The sequence below is a fragment of the Macrotis lagotis genome, chromosome X (genome assembly GCF_037893015.1).
Source record: "Macrotis lagotis isolate mMagLag1 chromosome X, bilby.v1.9.chrom.fasta, whole genome shotgun sequence".
NCBI classification, from domain to species: Eukaryota; Metazoa; Chordata; class Mammalia; order Peramelemorphia; family Peramelidae; genus Macrotis; species Macrotis lagotis.
In genome coordinates, this window is record NC_133666.1 from 666,740,663 (window position 1) to 666,765,222 (window position 24,560).

Here is a 24,560-nt window from a genome sequence, read left to right on the forward strand (position 1 = left end):
GCCTCTTTAACCCTTTAGCACAGTGCTAATCAATATTTATTGGTTGATTGACTCCAGACTCACATCTATCCACTGAGTCACATCACTGCAATATTATTGTTGCTGTTGGTGGCGGTGGTGGTAGTGATGGTAGTTTGGTTCAGACATATCTAGCTTGGGTCTAAGTTCGTCAAGGGCTTGGCCTGTTTTCTGTTTTCCTCTTTCCTTTGATAACTTCAGAAGCTAATACAGCTGCCTGCTACATTAAAGAGGCAATTAATAACAGGTTGCAATAGGCAGATTGCCTCCAAAAAGTCTGACTTGGGAGGAAGATTGGGCAGAAAGGAGCGATTCCTCCAAATCCCCCAGAAGCAGGAGGGTTCTGGGATTCGTGCCATTTTATAGATCACATTTATTAGAGTCATAATGAGCAAGACCAGGGCTTGGAACAGTAGCATACCTGGGACAAACAGCAGGAAAGTGCCCCCAGATTGACTTTGTAACTCATGATGAGAAAACAAATGGATTTCATTTGTGATTTCATTGATATAGAAAACTCCTAGAGAGGAAACGTCTATCAGTCTAGATGTTGCAATTTACAGCATTACCGAATGGCCTAAGCCACTGAGAAGTTGATAAGTCCGGGGTTACATACCCAGTGTTTGTCAGAAACACACCTTGAACTTAGATTCTCCTGACTGTAATCCTATCCACTCTACCATGCTTCTCTCAATGAAAATATTACCCAAAAAGTGGTTGAGATAAATTTAGGTGTCAAAAGGACAGGCAGCATGATGCGGTAGTTAGGATATTTATTGAACTTTGAGTCAGGAAGACCTGGGTTCAAATCTAACCTATAGGCATTGGCTAGCTGTGTGACCCTAGACCAGTCACTAAGCATTCTGGGCTCAAGTTACCTCATCTGTATAATGAGGCTATGGGACTGTGTGGTTTTTTTGGATCTCTTCTAGCTCTAAAGTTATGGTCCTTTTAAATTATAGCGCTCTGAGGCAAAGTCCCGCTTGCCTCATTTAAGTTTTAGCAAGTACTAACTTGAGAACAGGAACTGTTTTTTTTTAGCGTATTTGTCATTTATCAGTGTTTGGAATATAGTTGGTGATAAATAAATGTTGATGATTAGGGGATCATTCGGGCCTAAATGTAGATGAATGGAGATATTGGGTTTCGGACATGGGATTACTGATCAATAGAATTGTCTTCACTCAATTGACTTGATGAATTTACCCCACGTAAGGGAGAGTCTCAAACACAATGAGCCATTAAGATTTTACCCTTTGAGTGATTTCATTCCCAGCTTGTAAGAGGAATGGAACCCTGAGAAGCTCACAGCCTAAATGACCTCTTTTCAGAAAGTGGGAATGGAGGATTGGGAGGAGACACTGAACCCCAGAAAGTTCATCTGAGGAAACCAGTCGAACTATGTAGAAAATTAGGATTAGGAAGCATAACGGTCCAACCTTCCCATTAGATCTGGGTTATCTTGTAAGAGAAATGAAATCAAGGTCATATAGTGTCCCAGGGTATTGGTTGCCCTGTTCATGGGCATTTCTTCTTTGGGTGCTTTTCTAATAGAGTATATCCACTCTTTCTAATAATGTTGTAAATATTTCTGGGAGAGTATGCACAATGTTTACTGAGAGAATGTTTTGTAGTCACATTCCCACAATGCCATTTTAAAAAATGTCTTTGCTTTGAGCTAATTATGTCCTCTGGCTCACTATTAAAGATAAATAGACTAGTGGGGGCCCGTGAGTTATTGTTTTAGGAATACGGATTCATAGAGTGTCTTGAACATTTGTTAAAGTCATCTTCTAGTTCAACTAGTTCAAGCTGGAGGGGTAGTCCATGGGGGTGGGGTTTACATAAATATTTGCCGACTAAATGGGAAGAGGAAGGAGATCAAAGTAGGCATTTTCCATTTCTATTAAGTAAAGGGGTGAGCTGATTTAGAGCCAAAACACCCTATGGGAAAATCCAGTTTATCAAGAAAGTTTAATAAGAAAATCTCTTATTCCCCAGACTCCCTGAAGAAGGACTCTGCTATTTTAGTTCAGGGCTGGGAAGCAGCTAAGAGGAAACCTGTCTAAATTGCAAACTGGCCATAATTCCCTCTTGTTTACTTAAGGTCTCCAAACTGTTGGAAGCCAGTTAGTTAGTATTAACTAATGCTTTGAGCCTTCATGGAGATAGCAGGCCTGGCTTAACCAAGTTTGCTGGATGACTCTTGGGCCTGTTTAGAATCATGCCAAATGAAAACTCTCCAGACAGCTTTCTCCTTCCACAGTGACTGTCTGAATAGTGGAGACTCCAGATACCTTCTGCAGAGGCAGGCAGAGGGAAGGCTCAGCTTCAGAGACACCACCTGAGAAACAAAATCTGTTTGTTTGACATTTACAAGTGAGTCTGGGGCCAAGACATTCTTAGAACCTTGAAGTTCCCAATTTGGAAGTCGGTGTGTTCAGAGTTTACAGATGGAAGGGACTAGAGATGCACTCCTTTTTTCTTTCTTTCTAGGGAGGCACCAGCATCATTATAATTTGAACTGGTCCAATCTATACTATTCAATCAATCAATCAATCAATTGGTAAGCCTTTCAGGACTTACTTTATACTAGCCTCTGCAAATTAAGTTCTATTCTGAACATCACATTGTGGGAAGAACCTGGGAAATCATTTAATTTATCTGGGCTTCAGTTTCCAAATGAGGTATTTGGAAAGTTTCTTCCAACTTCAGGAGGTCTGTGATTCCACAATTATGAAGACTATTAAGTGTCCAAAGGAGGACAATGAGAATGGTGAAGGGAAGAGAGATTGAAGGAATGAGTGAGAGATATTTAGCCTGGAGAAGAGAAGACTTGGTAAGGGATGGGAACTGTCTTCAAGTATTTGAAGGGTTGTTTTATGGAGCAGAGAGCTGTTGCTACCACATTTGTACCATCTGTTGACAATGCTCAGTAACTATCTCTTGGCAAGATCTAATTGACTTGACTTGGTTAACTCATATTGGAATACTAATCATGGAGGGTACCAAGGATAGTGGGAAAATACTAGCCATAACTGACAATTGACATTGAGGGGGTTTGGGCTGTTGACATTGGAAAGGGACCCCGAATCCCTTAGGGGGCTTAAGTGGCTCCGTAGTGGCTCCAGGAGGTTGGGTCTGAAGTCCGGAAGACTCATCTTCCTAAGTTAAAATCTGGTCTTAAATACTTGTTAGTTGTGTGATCCTGGGCAAGTCACTGTTTGCCTCAGTTGTCTCATCTGTCAAATAAGCTGGAGAAGGCAATGGCAAATCACTCCGATATCTTTGCCAAGAAAACTTCAAATGAGATCACAATGAGAAAAACATGGCTGAAAGCAAGTGCATTACAAAAAAATCCATTGGGGTACTCCTAGAACTCCAGTGGGAAGATGTAGCCATGCTCTTGGAGCCATCTGTGGGCAGTGTTTGAGTACTGTGATAAGAGAAGACAATAAGAAGTTATTAAGCCCCTATTATTTTTCCAAGCATATTTACAAATATCTCAAATATATATGTCAATTAATTTTCTCAAATAATATAAATATTATTATTCAACGGGTAGAAGCTATTAGTATTCTCATTTTCAGTGGAAGAAACTGAGGTAGACAAAGGTCAAGCAACTTCCCCAAAGTCACACAGCTAGTGAGTGTCTGAGGTAGAATTTGAATTCACGTCTTCCTGACTCCAGTCCCTGTTTTTCTATCCATTGAGCCACCAGCTGCTTGTAGTAAGCTCCAGAGCCTCTGTAGGCAACATTTGTCTAGATCTGCTATGTATCTAATATAGACTTGTTTGTTTTTTTAGGGTTTTTTTGCAAGGCAGTGGGGTTAAGTGGCTTGCCCAAGGTCACACAACTAGGCAATTATTAAGTGTCTGAGGCTGGATTTGAACTCAAGCCCTCCTGACTCCAGGGCTGGTGCTCTATCCACTGCGCCACCTAGCCATCCTAATATATATACGTTGTCCCTGCCATTAGAATGTAAACTTTTTGAGGCAGTGACAATGTTGTTTCTATTCTTTGCATTCCCGGTGCTTAATGTAGTGACTTAAACTTATTAGAAATATAACAGGTTCTATCAATTGTTGACTCTCAGATGCTGTTGCTGATTGTGTTTATTCTCAAGAAGCCCACAGTCTATGAGCCCTTCTGATGGGATGATGGTCAGAGGGAGCATCCTCCCAGTTTCTTGGGCTCCCAACCTAGGAGTCATCTGGGTTTCCTCAGTATCTCCCACCCTCCAAATCCAAGCTGCTGCCAAGGACTATTGGTTCTACTTCTTCAACATCTCTTCTAAACCACCACACCTCCCCTTCTCTGCTCTGATCCTGCTCCCATCCTGGCCAAGACCTTCACTTCCCCATACCTGGAATATTGCCAGGGAGTCTATTGTTCTCCAGGCTCTGCCCACTCCAACCCATACTTCATTCAGTTGCCAAAGTGATTTTCCTGAAGTGTGTGACTCCAGTGGCTCCCTATTACCTCCAGGATCAAATACAAAATGCTCTTTTTTGACATTCAAAGCCCTTCCTAACCTGCTCCTCCCAGTCTTCTTCCACCTTACTCTCCAACACATCTCTTGGCTTTGAGCAAGACATTCCATTTCCCAGTTCTGGACATTCTCTTTCCTCCATGTCTGGACTGCCCTCCTTCCCTCTTCTCTGACCACTGACCTCCCTGGCTTACTTTAAATCCCAATTAAACCTTCTACAGGAAGTCTTCCTCACCCCCTCTTCATTCTAGCACCTTCCCTCAGTTCATCATTTCTCATTGATTTTACATATAGCTTGCTTTGTATATTTTTGTTTGCATGTTGGTTCCCATTATATTGTAAATCCCTTGAGGGCAGAGATTGTCTTTTGCCTTTTTTTGGTATCCCCAGTCCTTTGGCACTTATTACAAATAAATATAAAATTGACTAAAATAGCACTTAGCTTCGATGGTTGTTGGGAGAATAAACGAGATATTTGTAAGGTGCTTTGGAAATCCTAAAGCACCATAGAGATGCCAATCAGAACAAAGCTGATCCTTTCACTTGATGATAGTTATTGATTTCTTCCCTTCCCAAATCTTCTTCACATCCTTCAGTTGATTCAAATATGGCACCAAATTGAAACCTTGTACCATCCTCATTGCCCTCCTGTCTCACTTTATCAATGTTCTTCCAGTATCGTCTGAGCAGGGCAGAATATAGAGGGACAACCATTTCCCTATTTCTGGAAGCATCTCTCTCTCTTAAGGCAGGCCCCTTCCCTCTCCCCAGTACAGGACTTATATTCAGTGGATCTTTTCTTTGTGAACTATGGTTGATGTTTATCCTTAGTTTTCAAAGAGGAGGTGATGCTTTGACATGTGAGTTTTGTGGGGTGCAGTGCAAAGTCACTAGTCTCGCTTTTTCCTCCAGAGTCATCTGGGTCCAGGGGCCAAATATGGATGCAGTGGGAGACCTTGGCCTTTTAAAAGCTAGGTCTTTCCCAAGTCTCGGTCTCTGCAAACCAGGGGAATAAACAAAAGGTAGTGTGCACAGTGGTTATAGTACTGGCTTTGTCTTCAGGAAGGAGATTTGGGTTTAACTCCTGCACTTGACTCATCTAGTTTTATGACCATGGAGACAAAAATCAGTAAACAACTCTTCAATTTTCAACTCTTAAAATACTACATAATGGCAGAGTTCAGCTGGGCCTTGGAGAGGTCATCTGAAGGCAGCATCCTACAAGTTGAAGTTCAAGAGGAACTGTTGGTTTGTATAGGTGGAAGGAGTTTCCATACTGGGAATTCTCAACACTGATAATATTTTGGATTTTGGGGTGGGGGTGGGGGAGAAGAGCCATAATTGATCCTAATTTTGGAGAGAGCTCCCCCTTGAAACTAAAGTGATTCAGACAAATTTATCTGGAATCCCTGGGAGACTATGCTCAGAGCTGGGGCTCCCCACTCAAGGATTAATTTGTAAATGCTGGCATATGGCTCACCCACCCGCTGTCTGGCGAGGAAGGGCAAGCTGTCTGCAGAGACCCACCATTAGTCATTGTCATCAACACCATTCTTTGGTCTTCTCCCCGAAATGGCTCTGGTCTCCACTGGGGAAACTCCTGGTCTATAAAAAATGATGCAGAGCTTTGGGTCTCTTCCTTCTCTGGGGGTCAGGTGGAGCATATGGAGAGTGTGTGCTCCTTGTGGAGTTTCTATTGTCCATAAGGTGGTGATGATGGGAATGGGGACAAAAGGACTGAATTTTGGTGTCCATTCTTGATGTCCTCTGTCTGCCCAGTTCAATCACTCACTCAATAAAACTTATTAAATGCTTAATATATTTCAGGCACTGTTGATATGATGTTGTTCTGTCATGTTCTTCCAGTAAGTGACTGAGGTTGGATTTAAATTCAGGTCTTCCTGACTGCAGACCTGGCGCTTTATCCACCACATGAGTTCATTTGATGATCTACTACCCCAAGGCAGTAAGGTATAGTGGGAGTGGAGAGATCTGAGCTTGAATCCAGTCCCTGACACTTATTAGCTAGCTATATGACCCAAGACTAGTCACTTGATCTCCAAACCTCAGTTTCCACATTGGTAAAATAGGGACAGTACATGTCTGGGTATCTCTGCCTTGTTTTTGTTTGTCCTTCATTCTCAAAGAAGACCATGACATGAGGGAAGTGATGTCAGGACGTGCATGTGAATTGGATTTGAGTGTGTGGGGGGGGTGTTGTGCTGTCACCAGCCTCACTTTCTCCTCCAAAGCCATCTGGGTCCATTGACCAGATATAAATCAGGGTGATGGCAAATGGCTCTGGATGTGAGGCAATCAGTGTTAAGTGACAGCTAGAAAGTGTCGGAGGTGATTTGAACTCTGGGGAGGAAATGAGAAACAGTCTCTAGCCTCCAGGAACTTTCATTTAAATGAGGGAAAAACAATATGTATCTATCAAGAATCTACAACAAAAAAGTGAAATCAAGTGAAGGAGGGGTGTCCTATACTTTGAATCCTAATTGATGTAATAATAAGACAGTTCTGTGGCCTTTGATCAGGTGAGACATCCTTTTACTGAATTAATCAACTTAAGATTTCAAAGTAGGTGTGAGCAATTCTTAGACACCACTATTGAATCAATCAATCAAAGCACAAATTGTGTAATACTGAATGGCAGCAAGTGATCCCCCTTCTAGGGAATATCTTCAGGTTGGTTGGAGAGGATCAGTCAAGGCAGTTCCTAATTTGTCACTTCACTAACAGGTCAATCTAGTCATGAGCCCTTTGAGAAGGAACCACTTAGAGGGGGAAGGAGAGACCCCCCCCCCCTTCTTCCATCTCTTAGACTAGAGGATCAATCAATTAATCAATAAACATTCAACACCTACTATGAGCCTGCTACTATGCTAAACACTGGAATGAATGACCTTGAAAACTTCCAAAGGTCAGATGATTTGAACTCGTCCTGGAACAACAGTGGTTTATAGTAATGTCTTTATCAAGAGTTTACCCAGAGGAAAAGCAGCTTCAGAGTTCTGCAAGGGCACAGACCCTTGGAACCCAGAGAATGTCATATTTACAAAAGAGAGCTTCATGAGAGTTCCACAAAAGGGAGAAAAAGAATTCCAGTCATCAGCAGCTATAAAAGATCTATTTCCCAAATGTATTCTCATATATACTTTCTAAACATGAATCCATTTTCCATTGGATATCATATGTGCTTGTGGGACATTGTGTCCCAGACATTTTTTTGGGAGGGATGTTTTTTGGAAGGGATGTTTTTGTACCAGCTGTTTTTACTTTACCACATTAGTGAATTTACCTTTTAAAAATATATGTCTTTCTGGGATGGCTAGGTGGCACAGTGGATAGAGCACCAACCATGGAGTCAGGAGGACCTGAGTTCAAATCTGACCTCAGACACTTAATAATTACCTAGCTGTGTGGCCTTGGGCAAGCCACTTAACCCCATTGCCCTGCAAAAGCTAAATATATATTTATATATATATATATATAGTGTATGTCTTTCTAAAATATATATCTAATATATAAATTAGATATATTTTATATATATGTATTCTATAAGTGTTTACATAAATTAGGTATATAAAAGATATACTTAATTTATATCCCTAAATATAATAATATAAAATAATATAATAATAAATAAATAAAATAATATAAAATAATAAATCTTAAAAATACCTTTCTAAAAGCTAATTAATTCCAGATGACTGATAATCAATAGGGGACGAACCAGATAGGGGCTTATAAGTGACAGTACTAGAAAAAAACCCAACTTCTCAAGGTTACCCCAGAATCTGGAGTCAACAAGTAGTCAGTGACCTTTTGGAGACTTGGTCTACCAATGAGAGTAGAAGTTGGGGAATAGCCCCAGCAGTGATGCTACACAAAATAGATAGTCAAGGTGAGGGAGGGGATTCAGAGGAGCCTTCATGTAAAAGGTGCCAGTTAAGCTAACTTTTTGAAAAATAATTTTAAAGAAGAATTTTATAAGGTATAAGGTAGAAATAAGGATATGGAGCATAGTCAAGGAAAAGATACAGAGATGGGAGAGAGATGATTGTGTATAGGGAACAATAACAAAGTTGATTTGGCTTGCCTTGATAATGGGAAAAAGGAAATAAGGTGTAACAGAGTTTATAAAGGGGAGTAATGTTTAAAGTGATTAGAAAGGTAGTTGCTCCATATCAATCTACAAATTCCCTTGTCTTCTTGGAAAACTGGTAACCCCACAAGGGCATCCCTCCAGGCCCCAAACTCTTCTTCTGAGAGCACTGCCCCTCTGCCTCCAGCAGATGCTGTGATCTCAGAGGCCACCCTCTTGACAACAATGTAATTAGGCTAATGGCCTGGCTGTCAGAGACTGAGTAACTAGCACTGGGGGACAGGTCCCCCGGGATGCATCTAATCAAGGCAGCTATGAGATGAGGAAGATGCTGGTGTGAAAAGCTGTTTGGAGCTGTCACACCAAGATACTGGACTTTCCCAGAAGATTCTCTCTCTCTCTCTCTCTCTCTCTCTCTCTCTCTCTCTCTCTCTCTCTCTCTCTCTCTCTCTCTCTCTCTCTCCTCTTTCCTGCTCTGTCTCCTTCCTTTTGTCTCTGTTTTTATCTCTTTCTCTCATTTTTTCTCTCTTTTTCTTTCTCTCATTTCCTCTCTATTTCTCTTTCTCCTTTTGTGACTCTGCCTCTGTCTCTGTTTTCTCTTTCTCTGTCTATTCACTCTCTTCTCTCTTTGATGATGGGGGTGGGTGGGAATGGATGATGGAAAAAAGGCACCTGGAGAACAGACCTTCCACACACTTGTTAACACAGTAGCAAAGAGCAAACAGTGCCTGCTCAAAATGGCCCTTTGCAGATGTTCCTCCTCCTTCCCCACGCCCATCACCCTTTTGGGAATTCCTCGTTCCAACTGCCTCTCAGTCCCAGCCCATCCCAGCCCTTGGTTTGGTGTGTTTACTGCGCTAGGTAATGGGGAGAGTGGGAATCCAGCTGGCTGCTGTCCAAGGTCCCAAACTATAGGAACACGGCTATTGTTTGATTCCAACTAGGCAAGTATCCTCCGAGGCTTGACATCTCCTCCTTCCTCCCCACATCCCACCCCCACCCTGTCTCCCCTTCTCTCCTTTCCCCTGCAAGGGCATTTATTTGGCTTATAGTGGTGAGCCAGCAGATTCTGTAGGAAAATATCCAACTTGGGGCTTGCTCACTTAGTCATCTGCCTTCAGCAGGGCATCCAGCTGCCCAGGCAAACCCAAGGCCCTTCATGTGACTGCCTCATTAGGATTAAATATTTATAGAAAGTCATAAATGCATAGAGCCCCACGCAATAAATAAAAGCAGAGCCAAAAATGCCGCCGCCTCAGCTCCCCGAGGAGCCTCCAGTCAAAAGACAGGAAGCAGTTTCAGGACACACCATTCAGTAAGGCATCCGCTAGAATCTTAGGAACTCATTGGTCCATGGAATTGAGCTCTGATTCTTTTCTGGTTATTTCAAAAATGTTTGTCTTGTTACATTCCCCCCAAAAGTGAATTCCTTTAAAAGATGAAACTTCTATCTTTTTTTTTTTGTGTCTCTCACTCTCACCTCACCTTGCCTCCTCAAGGGTCTAACAAATATTAAGTAAGCAAGGGTCCTTTCCAGGATTCCCAAAGGTCTCATGATCTCATCAATGTTGATATTCCCACCAATGACAGAAATCACAACTCATTAGTGACTCTCTGTTTTGTCTTCCTTTGTCTATCCAATATATATAGAGGGTCTTCCTCATATTCTCTTTAAGTTGCACAGATACCATTGGCCAGCCCTTGTTTTTGCTATGTGATTGGTTCACCTTTCTTTCAGGCTTATATTTCTTTGATGACTTCCTTTATGACATTTCGATATTACAAAGTATGTGGCAAATTACTCCCACTCACCACATGCTTCCCCATTGCCCTTTTGGTGATCTTTAATTTCAGTTCTTCAGAGATTGATTTTTTCCCTTGTGATTTGTAATCATGGAGCATGTGGGAGAATATTGTTATTAGATGGGAAGAGTTGAACAACATGTGACTTTCATTGTGCTGTCAAAAAATGATATATACACCTGATGAATAAGAGAAGCATGGGAAGATTTATATGAACTGAGCAAATGAGAAGCAAGCAGAGCTAGGAAAACAATATACTCAATGATCACAACAATATAAATGTAAGGGACAACCACCACCAAACAAAGGGAAACTGAATGTTGTGAAAATATCAAAAATAAACTTGGCCCCAAAGCAGGGAGAAGACACTTCCCCTTACTATTTTGCAGAGCTGGGGGAACACAGATAGGGAACTTTACATATAACTTTTCATTTTTTTCCTTGTATTGATGGTACTTCTGAATTTCCCCCCATCTGCCTTTTTTAAAAAAAAAAAGTTTTGTTCTAAGGGATGCCTCTCTGGGAAGAGAGGGAAGGGGAGGAATATAGGGGAAAACCTAGATGAAATAAAAATAATGATATTAACAAAAACCCATTAAAATAGGGTTTTGTTTTGTGGAGAAGGTTGGAGATCTTAAAAGAATGTTTCAGTATTGCAAAGGCAAATAGACACCCAAGTGCTTCTAGCTGGTCTACTCTGGGATCCCAGAGGCATGAGAATCATTTGTGTCCTCCAAGATCTGTGGACTGATAGACCCTCAATAAATGTTTATTGATTAACTTATTCCCTGAAATGACTTGATGTTTTAGGAAATGGAAGGCTTTTATTTCTTGGGTTAGATGGTGCAGTGAATAGAGGACCAACCCTGGAATCAGGAGGACCTGAGTTCAAATCTGACCTCAGACACTTAATACTTACCTAGCTGTGTGACCTTGGGCAAGCCACTTTAACCCTATTGCCTTGCAAAAACAAAAACAAACCAAAAAAGATACTAAAAAAGAGAAAGAGAGAGAAGCAAAGCACTGATAATCAAGTTCCTTTAAGAACTAGCTGACTTATTTTCATCTCAGAACTTTATAGGTAAGTTCCATCCACCTATCAGCTGGCAGTAATCATAATAGCTAATATTTATATGGCACTTGTATTGTATCAGTCACTGTGTTAAGCACAATTGTTATCTCATTTGATCTTCACAACATCCCTGGAAAGTAGGTACTACCATTAACCCCATTTTACACATGGGGAAACTGAGGTATACAGAAGTTATTTGACTTGCCTAAGATTATAAACTAGTAGGCATCACCTAGCTGCCTCAACCACTCTTCTTAGACTTTTCAATATCTATGAAAATGGTATGAGGTCAAAATACTCCAGAATTCAGAGCACAGATCAATCTGGTGTCAGAATCTTGACATTTTTTGTCAATGATTTTTCTTCCTGAAGTAAGTCTGGGTCAAAAGAAGTTTGACTGAATCTACAAGAAGTAAGGCTGAAGAACCTTGCTAGATGGTACAGTGGATTGAATGCCAGTTATGGAGTCAAAAAGATCTGAGTTCAGATCTAGCCTTAGACTCCTATCAACGCTGTGAACCTAGGCTAGTTATTTAACCTCTGTCTGCTTCAGTTTCCTCACTGTAAAATGAAGCTCATAATAGTACCTGGGTAAATGTGAGGATCAAGTGAGATCATATTTGTAAAATACTTTGCAATGTGTTATTTAAATACTAGCTATTATTTTTTTTTACTTTGGGTTAAGTGACTTGGCCAAGGTCACACAGCCAGGTAATTATTAAGAGTCTGAGGCTGGATTTGAACTCAAGTTCTCCTGATTCCAGGGCTGGTGCTCTATCCACTGTGCCATCTAAGCTGCCCTATATACTAACTAGTATTACTACTAGCTATTATTAACCTTGAAGGGATATTATATGGAAGAGAGATTAGGTGTATTCTACTTGGCCCTGTAGGAGAGTTGTTGTAAATGAAAATTACACAACTGTTCTTTAGAACTGATATAAGGGAAAATTTCACATTTGTTCAAACATGGAATGGGTTGCTTTGGTAAAGAGTGAGCTCTCTCTCCCTGGAAGTCTCGAGGCCAAGGATGGATGATCCCTAGTTGGGGAGACTGAAAAGCATGTAGAGAACTTTCTTGTTCAGATATGAGTCAGACTAGCTTGTCTTTGAAATTCCTTTCAGTTCTCAAAATCTATGAGTCTTCATCACAGCATCATAGATACTGTCCAAAATACACTAAAAGTGTGGTCACTTGTCCTGCAGGAGACAATACATTTGAATGTACTGTCAATCTTTCTACCTGTCCCATATCCTGGGAATGCTCTCCACCTTAGGTTATTGTGAGAACTTGATTCCTGGGGAAAATTTCATTCTGTACTGTCTATGGAGAGAGTTTATTTCTTTATAATCTGCACCTGAGAAATTATCTAAATCCTTAAACTTTTTTTCCTTTGGCAAGGCAATTGAGTTTAAGAGACTTGCACAGGTCCACATAGCTAACTTTCTTAACCTTTAAAAATATATATTTTTATTTTTTCAATGAGCAAAAATTAACCTTTTCTCTTGACTTTCTCTCCCACTGAAACCACTTTTTCCCTAATTATGAATTAAAAAAACCACAGTCTTGGTTACAAACATGTATATTCAATTAGAACAAATTTCTTTATTGGCCATGTTGAAAAATATATATTTCATTCTATGTTCTGAAACCTTTCCCTCTCTATAAGGGAGTAGACAACATGTTTCATCATTAGTCCTCAGGAATCCTGCTTAGTCATTGTTCTGATTCTGATTTCTTTCAAAGTTGTTTGTCTTTATTATATTGTTATAAAATAAATTGTGCCCCTGTTCTGCTCACTTCACTTTGTATCAGTTCATGTAAGTCTTCATAGGTTTCTCTGAAACTCTTCATCTTTTCTTACAGCACAATAGAATGTCCCCTAAAACTTATATTTCCTTATTCAGTCATTCCTTTTCTTAAACTCTAATCTCCAGTCTGTTCATCTTTTGGGTATAGTAAGTTTGGTGAATTGTTTCTCCACTCATGGCTTTCTTTCCTCATCTATAAAAATGAGGGGACTGAACTATAATCTCTGGTATCTACCAGCTCTGCTGACCTCTTTTCTAAAGCCTCCCCCCCCATATCCCCTGTTCTTAGGTCCCTCCCCTCTCTGACATTCCTTTCTTAGGTCCCCCCATCTCTGACATTCCCTGTTCTAAGACCCTTCAACTCTAACATTGTCCTCAGGTTGCTCCTAGCTCTGACATTGCCTATTTTAAAGACCCTCCTTTCCCTGACATTTTATTTTCTGTGATTCAGAGTTTACCACTCACTGTCTAAACTTTTGTATGTCATTAACCTTCTCTCAAACTTAATCACAGATTCCACAGAGGTAGCTTAATGGAAGGTTTCACACTGGCCTTTTGGTCTGTTCATCCATTTAGAGAATCAGAGAATTACAGTCCTTCAGAGCTGACAGGGTTCCCATCTGGACCTGAACAAGAATCCTATCCATTATATCTTGTATGACAAGTGGCTGTTCAGACTCTGTGGAAAAATTTCTAAGCATGGGGCACCTATTCACTGACCAAACCATGGGACAATTCTATTTGAAATTTGTCCTTCCATCAAACCTACATTGGTATCATTGAAACTACCCTGGAGCCAAGGAGAACAACACTAATACTTCTTCCATGTGATAGCCCTTGAAACATCTGAAGTCAGCTATCATGATCGAACCCCAAAGGAGCCAGAGAAAGATGGTGGGGAGTGGTGTTTGAATGGAAAGCAGAAAGGGGAAAAAACCCACTTGGTATTAATGGTGTCCCATTGTTGTCAAATTCTCAAATACTTCCATGGTCTGTCCTCTGATTGCTGGGGGTCTTATGTCCAATGACACAGATCATTAGAGGTACAATGGGACAGGGGAAAGAACCTTGGATTTGGTGCCAGAAGTTTTGAGTTCAAATGTCGACTTTGTGATTCTGAGCCAAATCACTTCATCCCTTTGGACTTCATCTGTCCAACGAGGAGATTGGCCTGTCTATTTTGATTCCTTTCACCTCTGAATCTATGATTTTTAGAATCCCTATTCCCCCTCAAAAACTCTTGAACCAATGTTGTTTCCAACATAACAACTTTTCCAGTCCATCCTTGGACTCTCAAACGTTTTCTTGTAATTTTATGGAATGGATTTTATTTAATTTTTTTAAAAAAGATTTTATTTATTTTGAGTTTTACAATTTCCCCCTCATTCTTGCTTCCCTCCCCCCACCCCCACAGAAGGCATTCTGTTAGTCTTTACATTGGTTCCATGGTAAACACTGATCTCAGTTGAATGTGATGAGAGAGAAATAATATCCTTAAGGAAGAAAAATAAAGTATAAGAGATAGCAAAATTACATAAATTGAAGATAATAGTCTTTGGTCTTTGTTCAAACTCCACAATTCTTTCTCTGGATGCAGATGGTATTTTCCATTGCAGATACCCCCAAAATTATGCCTGATTGTTGCACTGATGGAACGAGCAAGTCCATCAAGGTTGGTCATCACTCCCATGTTGCTGTTAGGATGAACAATGTTCTTCTAGTTCTGCTCATCTCGCTCATCATCAGTTCATGCAAATTCTTCCATGCTGGGGCAGCTAGATGGTGCAGTGGATAAAGCACCGGCCCTGGAGTCAGGAGTACCTGGGTTCAAATCTGACCTCAGACACTTAATAATTACCTAGGTGTGTGGCCTTGGGCAAGCCACTTAACCCAATTGCCTTGCAAAAAAAATCCTAAAAAAAAATTCTTCCATGCTTCCCTGAATGGAATGTATTTTAAACAAACTGATGAGTGCATATACATGTTGTCTACCTGGAGAGAATAGAAACCACTTGAGGGCCGGGGACTTTTTCATTTTTGTTTTTGTGTCTTCAGTACTTTGCACAGTGTCTAACACATGGTAGGTCCTTGAAAAAGGTTTGTTGATTAATCCCATGAACCCATTCATGCCTGCCTATTCTGAACACCTCTGATTCTTGTCTGCCTGTAAAATAGATATATGTGTGTGTGTCTTCTCAATGTGTTGAAGACTTGCATTTCTTCTTGACATAGTGAGGGACCAAAATTGGAGAAAAACTTGCCTCCTTACTTTTCCTTCCCACAGTTTTGTCTTGTAGTACATTTATGCCTTTTCTTTCTTAAACACACCACACGCATCTTTGCACCCAGAAGGAGGGGTGATACCATGGCCAAACTTGACTGCTGTGTCCCATGATGATTTTTCTTTTTGGAACTGCCTTCTAGAAGAGTGGAGACATCTCCAATGGGTAAGCAAAAGAAACAAATAGCTTTGTGAGTGAGAATTGAGCATGTTCCAAGGGCAGTGTGAAAACAAGTGGCTTGCCAAAAAGATGTCAGGCTATAACAATAAGAAGATCCAGCCAGGACCAGTAGAAACCACTCTGGTACATGATCTTCAGCATTTCACCTTCTGTTAAGTTTTCTGTCAGTAGAGATCCCCAGTGAATCTCCATGTTGAATGAAAAGAAGGGGACCTGGACTTTACCCCTGAGACCTCGAATGACATCCCCTTAAAAGACACCCCACCCCCAGTTCAAGACCTCTCTCTCCTTTTCTCATGACTGAATTATTGCAATAGCCTTCTAATTAATTGTTCTTTTTTCTCTCTGCCTCTTCCAAACCATCCTCCATCCTGCTGCCAAATTGATATTTCTGCCTGCATCTAACCAAGCCCTCCCTGCTTGAGTATCTCTAATACTTGCCATTGCCTCTAGGATAAAACGTGAGTTTCTCCATTTAGCATCCTTTCACATTCTGTTTCTGATGTATCCTTTCAGTCTTATTGCACATCATTCCCCTCAATTTACTTAGGTTCCAGCCAGAGTGGCCTCTTTGCTGTTTGAGATATTCCACTCCTGTGCCCTTCTCCAGTCTTGGAATATTTAGATGGAATGCTTGCTCCATCCTCTTCTCTTTTAAGCCTCTATTCAGATTCTACATTCTCTGTTGTTATTGTTCAGTCGTGTCCAACTCTTGGTGACCCCATTGGGGGTTTCTTGGCAGAGATACTGGAGTGGTTTGCCTATTCCTTCTCCAATTCATTTTACAGATGAGGAAACTTAGACAAATAAGATGATGTGACTTGCCGAGGTTCATCCAGCTAGTAAATGTCTGAGACTGGATTTGAATTCAGGTCTTCTTGACTTTAGGTCCAGTGCTCTATCCTATGTGACTCTTGTCTGAAGGGTCCAAATGAAATCCCCACCATAGCATGCCTGACCAGTGGTTAGCCAGCTTTCACTGAAAGTTCTCCATGAAGGAATAATCTATCACCATCCTAGGAAGTCCAGCCCCCCAAAGTAAACTCGTCAGGACCAAATTGGTACCCAAGTAATACTTGAAATGAGTCTACAAGATTTTTTCCTTCCAAACATATAGGCCATCAGTAGATTCACAGGGTCTCTTGTAGCACCTGATCACTGGCATCCCATAGGCTGTGATTTTGTGGGGAGTATGGAATTCGATAAGTGTTCAATGAGTAATTATTGCTATGTATTCATAGATTCATGAAAGCATAGGATTTAGTCTGGAAGGACTTCGGATGCCATTTAATTAAACCCCCTCATTTTTGTATGGAACGTGGGACTAGCCAATAAGCTCAGTTCTTATGAGCATGGGCAGAGTACCAGTAAGAGAACCTACTTCTGGGAAAGTGAAGAGGCATTGAGGCATGCACAGATAGCCTGTACCACATGAGGGAAGAGCATCCTCTTTGATTGACTCTGCTTGTTGGAACTGGGGGTACATTCCAAAAGCATTACTCCATCTGGTCTAGTATCTTCCTAGCATACAATGAAAAGCAATTCAGTATCAGTAGGGGCCATGGACCCTTCTCCCTCCAAGAATGAGACATAGCTTGGCTATTTGTGTTGGCATTTGTTCATTCGTTTTAGGCGGAGATTAGTATGGAAGCGTGACCCTGTGGATTTTGAAAGGTCAGGAAAGCAATGCACCTAAGGCCCAGTAGGGCAGAAATCAAGTCCATGCTGGTTTGGCAGCTGGTCCAGCCTCTTTAGACCCCCTACCTAGCAGTAGATGAGATGAGGATTCATCTTTCATCAAAGTCCCAATTTGGATGTAACCTTGGAAGGGCCCCAATCATAGAGAGAAACTAATTTCAGTTTGATTCTGCTCTCCCCAGAGATTCTCCCCAGGAAGAGTGTATCCCTGAGGTGTTGAAGGAAAGTTCTTATAATTGAATTCTAGCTCTATTTTCAAAATAAATGACCCTTTATAAAAACTAATTGATATTAAATGGTTTAAATAGACTGGGGTGCTACTCACTGGTGGCTAACAGTAGGGAACACTGAGGGCTCAGTGGCTAACAGTGGGAATGTGGGTTCAAGCAGATAATAAGAGAGGAGAGACATTTTATCATTTCAGAGGCACCCATTGAACTTCGAGGGGGAGATGTGACTGACTTGGCTCTGAATAGGGAGCCCAGAGAGAATTCAGTACATAGAGATTAGGAAACAGACCCAGAGGGGGGAAGTGGCTTCCTGAGCCCACACAGTAACAGAATTGGGATGGGATGTCATGAAATTGGGTTAATTCTATTCTAGAGTTAACATATGCTCTCCCAAGAATGGAAAGTTGATCATTCCTCCTAGGAAGGCAGTAGAACCACATTCAATGAGGTCTTTCATCTTTGTTCTGTATGATAGTTTCCCCATTTAGGAATAACTTTTCCTATCCTTCCTATGTCACAGGAAAGTGATAAAGGCCAAAATGAACTAGCCTATTAGTCATACAATAAACATTTACTTACCATTCACTGTATATTAGGTACTAGGAATACAAAGAAACAATCCAAAGAGCTCATGTTCTATTGGGGAAGAAAAAGGTCTAAGTCACTGACACAAAGTAGATGACAGGTTATCTCAGAGCAAGGGCAGAAAAGACCTGCATTTTAATGAGGGAAATAAAATGGGAATATTTGATATAGTCAATATTTAACATATTAAGTGCCTTCTATGTGTCAGTTACTGTGTAAGTCCTGAGGTTGCAAAAAAGAGGCAAAACACAGGCCCTGCCCTCAAGGAACTTTCAATCGATTGAGGGAGACATCATATAAATATCTAGGAATATGTGATATATACTAAGTATATAAAGATAATCTGAAAGGGGAAGGTGGACTAGGAAGGACCTCCTGAAGAAAGTGGACTTTGAGCTTGGTCTCAGACTGAAGTGGAGATAAGAGGGCAGGGCAATCCAGGTGTGGGGGGACAGCTATTCCTAAAGCCCTAGGAGTTAGGAGGTGGGACATTGTGTGCCAGATGCTCATGGTGGTCCAGTGTTGCTGCCTGAGTGAGGGGAAGCTTCTAAAATGTTCTTGTTGCAATACAGGTGCAAGGTGGGTGTATTATTTTTATAACTGCAGATGAGTCGCAGTTCACCACTGCAAGGAACATATTCACTTCATCTTTATCAACTTGTGATCAACAAACACTTTTATTAAGTCAACTTGGCAAGTATTTATTAAGCACCTACTATTTGCCAGACCCAGGTGCTAAAAATCTACTGATACAATGAAAGGTAAAAAAAAAAATAGATCCTGCCCTCCTCAATGAACTGTTAAACTAGTGGGAAGAGATTAATTGAAAAACGATTTACTATGTTTCAGGTCATGAATTAGGGGCTGGGGATAAGTGGGTTTCTAGATCCTTATCTCTTTCTGGCTTCTTTCTCTACAGTTTCAGAGTAGATGTGAGGGGACTTGTGAAAGGGATCTTAAGGAGGAATGTGTGTATGTTGCAGGGGTGGCATAAGGGCACACTCCTTCCCCAAAACCCAACTCCTTGTTGTGGATCTCAGCTGACTTCTGGGAAGGAAGGAGTTGTTTCCCAATCTGCCCACAGGAAACCAGGTTTGGATCTGAAATCAAGGCTTTCAATGGGTCTGCTCCATTCTTTGGCTCAAAACCAATTTGCTGTAAGTCAAGACATAGCCCTCGTGATGTCATTGGTACTCTTTGAGCATCAAGGACGAAGCAACAACAACGTGAAGGGCTCAGCTCTCCCACAGTCTTGGAAGTAGATTAGGAAACTCTGTTATCTGAGATCTGATCCAGAATCCCTACCAAATAAGGAGGAAGGGTGGAAGTGGTGATGGGTTATTTATACCTTCTATTTGCTAACTGATTGGAAGAACTCTTCTCCCTTCTCTTAAGTGAACCTTGGTGGAGTACAAAGATTGTGCAACCTCTTCAGGGATACTATTCCTGGAGGGAAGGCTGAACTAGAAGTCTTTAAAGGTTCCATCCAACTAAGATTTGTCATTCTGTGCTGAAAACAGAACCATTATCAGGGCAGGATGACCACAGCTTTGAGCCAGGGCACCGAAATTTCAAGGACTCAGAAATTGAATATATACAATCCTTTGACAGCTAGAAACCCGAAGCTAATTGGCAACGTTGGTTAAAATAGGAAGCTACCAGATGTACCCATCTGTGAGTGAATAGAGCAACCATTTTCTTCTGGCTCTGCTGAATTTGTCTTAATTGCTTCTTGTATTTTTGGTTTTGTCAGTACTGGCCTTGCAGTTAGGAAGTCCCGGACTCAAGTTGCCCCTCTGACACATATTATCTGTGGGACCCAAGTTAGTCACTGAACCTGTCCACGGTCAAGAAACTATTTAAGATTTTAGGAACCCAGTAAAGTTAGTCTCACTGTCTAGTGATTTTAGATTTTAGATGACAAAACAGGTAACAGTTTCCCCCCATTGTTACCAGGAGTTTCTTATACCCGTGAAGTCACAGGTCTAGATAAGAAAATTATTTTTGTAATACATTTCACGGTTGAATTGACAAAATATATTTTTGCTGTTGGGAATGAGGGATTAGAGGATGGAGGGGGGAGGTGCCAAAATAACTTTTTAAAGATCTGAATGAAAAGGCTCTTTATTTTTACCATGAGTTAGGATGGAGGCCCTTGGAAGCCCCAGAGAGCAGTGAGAAATATATGGGAGACAGTGAGACTAACTTTACTGGTTCTTTGAAGGTAACAGTAAGGGGAATTTTCTCTGGGAAAATTGTAGGTAAACTGGTTGCTGGGCCCCATGGATGTGTGGGTAAAGGGGGTGGCACAGGCTTTATGTATTTCCCCTGAGGCCTGGCTTGTATTCAGTAGTCAACTAAGTTTACCTCTTATCATGAGGGGTCATTTTGACCAAATAGGGAGGTTAATGTGGTAATGTAGAAAAAAAAATTGTTTTGGAGTTAGAGGCTTTAATCCTGGTCTTGCCACTTCTTACCTATATGACAAGTAATTTCCCTTGCCCTCTTTAAAATCTTAGATTTTTTGTTGCTTGGTCATTTTTTCAGTTGTGTCTGATTCTTTGTGACCCCATTTTTAGGATTTTTGTAGCAAATATACTGGAGGGGATTGCTATTTCCTTCTCTGGCTCATTTTATAGGATGAGAAAACTGAGGCAGAGAGAGTTAATTGACTTGCCCAGGATCACACAGCTGGTAAGTGTCTGACGTCAAACTTGAATTTAGGTCTTCCTGATTCCAGGCCCAGTAATCTACCCACTGCACCATCTGAGATTGTATGTATGTCTATGTATATTTGTATATGAATAATCTATCTATATCTATCTATCTATCTATCTATCTATCTCACCCACACATGTGTATGTGCACAGACATGGATTATGTCACATATGCACATATGTTAATTATAGCAAATGGAGAAATTTTTGTTATTAATTTTTTTGTAATTTTCCCTAGTTCCATGTAAAAAGAAATTTTTACATTTGTTTTTGAAACTTTGAGTTCCAAATTCTCTCCCTTTTTCCCATCCCACCCCCTTCACTGAGAAAGCAAGCAATTTGATATAGATTAAAAATGTGTAGTCATGCAAAACATTTCCATAATAGCTATGTTGTGAAAGAAAGCATAGACCCTCCCCCCCATAAAAGAAAACCTCAAGAAAAATAAAGTAAAAAAAAAAGTATGCTTCAATCTGTATTCAGACACCATGAGTCCTTTCTTTGGGGAAGGATGGCACCCTTTATCAGAAGTAAATGGAGACATTTTTAATGCTATGGATAAGTTCCCGTATTTGGCAGTGCCCTTTCCAGGGAGGGAAACATTGATAATGAGGATGACACACACATTGCAAGAGCTAGCGCAGTGTTGGGGAGACTCCAAAGGAAAGTGTGGGAGAGAAGAGGTATTAGACTTGACTACCAAACTCAAGGTCTATAGAACTTTTATGCTGACCTCACAGCTATATGCTGTGAAACCTGGACAGTCTACCAGTGCCATGTCAGGAAACTGAATGGCTTCCATTTCAATAGTTTTAGGAAGGTTCTGAAGATACCAGAACCTGAGATCCTTTTTTTTTTTTTTTTTTTTTAGGTTTTTGCAAGACAAATGGGGTTAAGTAGCTTGCCCAAGGCCACACAGCTAGGTAATTATTAAGTGTCTGAGACCAGATTTGAACCCAGGTACTCCTGACTCCAGGGCCGGTGCTTTATCCACTACACCACCTAGCTGCCCCCTGAGATCCTTTCTCAAATTAAACTGCCAACTTGTCAACTCTACTGCAGAGAGGGCAGCTCTGAAATGGTGGTCAGTTTTGAATGTCAAACCTAAAAGATGTTTTATGAGGAAAACTCAGAAGGCAAGGGCTCACGGAGAGGTTAGAAGGAGATAAAAAGACACTCTCAATGTCTCTCTGAAGAACTCTGGAATCTGTTGTGAGACACCGAATAGGACATGGGCACAGGACTGCCCAGCATGACTTGCCCTCATTAGAGAAGGCACTGTGCTTTATAAGTTCAGTAGCATTTCATTTTTTTTTTTTTTTTGGTTTTTACGAGGCAATGGTCACACAACTAGGTAATTATTAAGTGTCTGGGTTCAAATTTGAACCCAGGTCTTCCCAACTCCAAGGTTCCACCTAGCTGCCCCAGTTAGTTTTTCAGAAAAAAATTTTGAGATGCTCAAATTGAAAGAATTCACCCCAAATGTTCACATGCACAATGACCTACTATGGTAGAGCTTTCTGAGCTCATATGGGTCTGGTCAACCACAGGAAAACACATTGTAACTTGTCTCTAACACAGCGAGGCCATTTTAGTCCTCTCTGAGAAAGATGAATCACCACCACATTATAGATGTGCACATTTGCGTATAAACATAAAATATGTCTATGTATTAACGCGCATAGATATTGCTTCCTTTAATAGAATGTAAGAGCTTACATTTCATTAGAGACAAAATAGAGATATGTGTGGATAGATAAATAAATGTATGTGTGTGTGTGTGTGTGTGTGTGTGTGTGTGTGTGTGTGTTCAGAGGTCTCTTTCACTAGAATGTAAGCTGAGGGCAGGGACGATTTCGTTTTTCCCTTTGTATCCCCAGTATAGAACAGAGCAATAGCTAGTATTTATATAATACTTAGGGTTTATAAAATACTTCACATATATGATCTCATTTGATCCTCCGAACAACCTATGAGGTAGATGATGTTTATTTTCCTCATTGTAGAGATGAGGACACCGAAGCTGAGACTAAGTGACTTGTCTGGGTTTATTCATCCGGTTCATCAAATCCCACCTTGGAGTTGGGAAGCTAGGTGGGCAGCTAGGTGGAACCTTGGAGTTGGGAAGACCTGGGTTCAAATCTGAACTCAGACACTTAATAATTACCTAGTTGTGTGACCATTGCCTCGTAAAAACCAAAAAAAAAACCAAAACATGAAATGCTACTGAACCTCGAAAGGTCATCTAAGTCAATCTTCTCATTTTGCAGACAGGGAAATGAGCCCATAGATGTGAAGTGATTAGCCCATGACTTACATGGCTGAGTCAGAATTTGAACCCACTGCCCCAAGCTCCCCAGACTCCTTTCTGTGACTTTCAGACATGGTCTGGATAAAAAGGAAGTGGAGTTGGGGGAGGCGGTCCCCCACATTTTCTGTATGCTCCAGTTCCTCCCTTAGAGGAAGGAACTGGCTGGGCCTCAGTCCACCAAATTGGGACAGCTGACTTGAAAAGCAGGGCAGTTTCGGAGAGGGAGAGGAGGAAGCTGTGGGAAGGCTGTGTTAAGGGAAAGTTGAACCCATGACTCAGTTCCTGTGCTGGAAGGAAGAACTTGGGCGTCAGCTCTGGACTTGGTAATTATAGCCTAGAGAAGGAACCCATTGAACTGGCCCTCCCCCAGTGACCTCCTCCCTAAGGTCCTCAAAGGTCTCCCTGTTCAGAGAGGAAATGGTTGACATCAGTTTTATATTGTAGGCCCGAGGCCACCAGAAGAGCCGGTCCAGTGGAAAGAAACGCCTGCACTGTGCCCTCGGCCTGCCAGCTTAGAAGACGGATCAATACGTCATTGATTTAAATTAAAACGCCCTTTGCACCAGATGCCTCTGAACACTACCATTTGCTTCTGTGTTTTGCTGGTGCATCGGAAGTGGGCTGCCAGGCGGAGATGCATTTGGGCTGAGGGATTTTTCAAGCTCAGCAGAAGGGCAGGAGGCCAGGACTCCAGGGAAGGGATGCTGAAGGAAGAAGTCTTTGGGAAAGTGCCCTACCTCAGACTCAGAGAGCCTTGATCTTGAGGCTTGGCAGGGACATCTTCGACCCAAGCAGGATTCTCTTCTACCTCCCCACCCTGGCCCCAAACCACTCAACCCGCTTCCTGCTCTTTTCTTCCATGTGATGTCTTCTCCCTTGAGACTGGGAATAGGGATAGGGGATCCAAAATGGAGAAAAAGCAGAGAGAGCCATTGAGACATTTTCTTTAAATATATGTATACAGGCAGAGGGGGGGGGAGAGAGAGAGAGAGAGAGAGAGAGAGAGAGAGAGAGAGAGAGAGAGAGAGAGAGAGAGAGAGAGAATTGAAGCTGAAAAAAAGAAAGCCAAAGATTGGAGTTATTTTGTCCTTAGAGATGTTCAATTACACATATAATTTTCTTTATTTGTTCTACCAAGTAGAGGCAAATGGGTATATTTTATTTGGTGTTTATATTAGATTGTAAGCTCCTTGAGGGTAAGGGGTCATTTTATTTCCTTTTTTTGTATCTCCAGATCTTAGCAGTTTA

General features: G+C 41.2%; 1 long non-coding RNA gene across 1 annotated transcript in view; it reads left to right on the plus strand.

The window, feature by feature from the left end:
- Positions 1-24,560, plus strand: part of LOC141497827 (uncharacterized) — a 50,640-nt gene extending 26,080 nt beyond the window's left edge. Inside the window, exon 3 of the long non-coding RNA XR_012471452.1 lies at positions 23,757-24,560. This is a non-coding gene — a long non-coding RNA (uncharacterized LOC141497827). The remainder of the gene's footprint in view (positions 1-23,756) is intronic.